The sequence below is a fragment of the Prunus avium genome, unplaced genomic scaffold (genome assembly GCF_965620075.1).
Source record: "Prunus avium unplaced genomic scaffold, drPruAviu1.hap1.1 HAP1_SCAFFOLD_113, whole genome shotgun sequence".
Classification (NCBI taxonomy): Eukaryota; Viridiplantae; Streptophyta; class Magnoliopsida; order Rosales; family Rosaceae; genus Prunus; species Prunus avium.
Window position 1 is genome coordinate 40,001 of NW_028276941.1, and position 2,500 is coordinate 42,500.

Genomic DNA, 2,500 nt, shown 5'->3' on the forward strand with positions numbered 1-2,500 from the left:
CAACCCATCGTCGCCCACAACTAGTGGGTGAATGGTGTGCTTCCCGGGGTTGGCATAGACATTCCCTCGCATGCAAAAGATTGTCGATGCGAAAGATTATCTATGCCAACCCCGGGAAGCACACCATTCACACACTCCCGACCGGTGTGGTGTGGCGGTGATTGGATAGTTACGGATTGAGCACTTGCCAAGGATCAAAATGTGTCATTTAGAAGAAACATTTTCAAAAAGTTTTTAAAATCTTGTGGGTTTGCAACTCATAAGAGCGTCACTTTCAACGTCCCCGGTATTGGATTGAGTTTCTAAAAACAACCGTGCACACCGAGGTTAAACTTTACCGGCTCCACTCCGACTCGCCGCTCGCCCACAATTTGTTTGCAACGAAACATTTGTTTTTAATTTTGTTGGTTTAAATCTTGTTGGTTTGAAATTGTTTTGAAAAGGTTCTTTAAATCTAGTGGGTTTGCAACTCATAAGAGCATCACTTTCAACGTCCCCGGTATTGGATTGAGTTTCTAAAAACAACCGTGCACACCGAGGTTAAACTTTACCGGCTCCGCTCCGACTCGCCGCTCGCCCACTAGTCCGAAGGCAACAAAACATTTGTTTTTCATTTTGATGAAAATTTCTGTTTTTAAATCTTGTTGGTTTGAATTTTTTTTGAAAAGGTTCTTTAAATCTTGCGGGTTTGCAACTCATAAGAGCGTCACTTTCAACGTCCCCGGCATTGGATTGAGTTTCTAAAAACAACCGTGCACACCGAGGTTAAACTTTACCGGCTCCACTCCGACTCACCGCTCGCCCACAAATCCGAAGGCAACAAAACATTTGTTTTTAATTTTGATGAATTTTTTTGAAAACATTGGCTTGGCAAGCCCCAATCCGCGACTATCCACCCACCGCCACCCCACACGGGTGGTTGTTGTTGCGAAATGAGGTTGTGGTCGACATGCCCGCGCATTTGAGAAGGAGTTCCTAGCACTCCATGCTCTTCCATGCCAAAAAAAAGCCTAGACAACCCCATTTCGCAACTTTCCACGCCTTTTTTTTTCCCCCTCACCCATGGCGGCGGCGTGGTGGCGGCGGCCGGATTCCGGCCACCACCGCCATGGGTGGCAGCCCCCCGACCCCGACACCAAACCCATAATACCGAGGCAACATATCGAGGCAACATATCGAGGCAACATGACATGGGTGTGGCGTGGGGGAAGGGGGCTGCAGCTAGGAGGGCATGGGCTGCCATGCATATGCAGGCAACACACACCCCCCTATATAGCATTTTATGCATTTAGCCCTTTGACAGGAAGAGACATCACCTATGCGCGAGGAGTCATAATGGGCTCTAAATAATTCAATACAAGGTATTTGGACGTGATTTTTTGCAGGGATACTAAGAAACATGCAATCTCTGATGGGAAAAAGTTTCATAAATATTTGAAGTCGGGAAGTATTTTTTATTATTTTTAGAAGTCGTAAAATTGAAAAAATCATTAAAACAAATCCGGGAGGAATTTTTTAGTTTTGTAACTTGGAGAAGGTACTAAAAATCATAGACTACTTATGGGGAGCTTATTGTGCGAGGAAATTTCAATAAAAATGGGGTTTGACAAGGTTTGAAAAATTCTGTCGACATTTGAAAAAATCTGGAACTAGGCTGCCGGCATGCTGCGCACATGCTGCGCGCATGCTGCGCGCAGGCTGCGCGCAGGCCACGGCAGGACAAGTTTCGCTAGCCTCACTGTCGACCGAATGCGCAAGCTGCGCGCACGCCATGGCAAGACAAATTTCGCTAGCCTCACTGTCGACAGAGTCAGCACGCTGCGCGCACGCCATGGCAGGAGAAGTTTCGCTAGCCTCGCTGTCGACAGAATCAGCACGCTGCGCGCAAGCTGTGCGCGCGCATGGCATGGCAAGTTTCGAAAAATTCTGTCGATAGGCTCCCGAGCGCGCACGCTGCCGACATGTTGTGCGCACGCTGCCGGCATGCTGTGCACACGCTGCGCGCAAGCTGTGCGCGCGCATGGCATGGCAAGTTTCGAAAAATTCTGTCGACAGGCTGCCAAGCGCGCACGCTGCGCACACGCTGCCGGCATGCTGTGCGCACGCTGCCGGCATGCTGTGCACACGCTGCGCGCAAGCTGTGCGCGCGCATGGCATGGCAAGTTTCGAAAAATTCTGTCGACAGGCTCCCAAGCGCGCACGCTGCGCACACGCTGCCGGCATGCTGCGCGCACGCTGCCGGCATGCTGTGCGCACGCTGCGCGCAAGCTGTGCGCGCGCATGGCATTGCAAGTTTCGAAAAATTCTGCGGCCAGGCTCCCAAGCGCGCACGCTGCGCACACGCTGCCGGCATGCTGCGCGCACGCTGCGCGCGCGCATGGCAGGACAAGTTTCGAAAATTTCTGTCGACAGGCTGAGCAGCGCGCACGCTGCGCACAGGCTGCCGGCATGCTGCGCGCAGGCTGCCGGCATGCTGCGCGCACGCCGCGCGCAAGCTGCG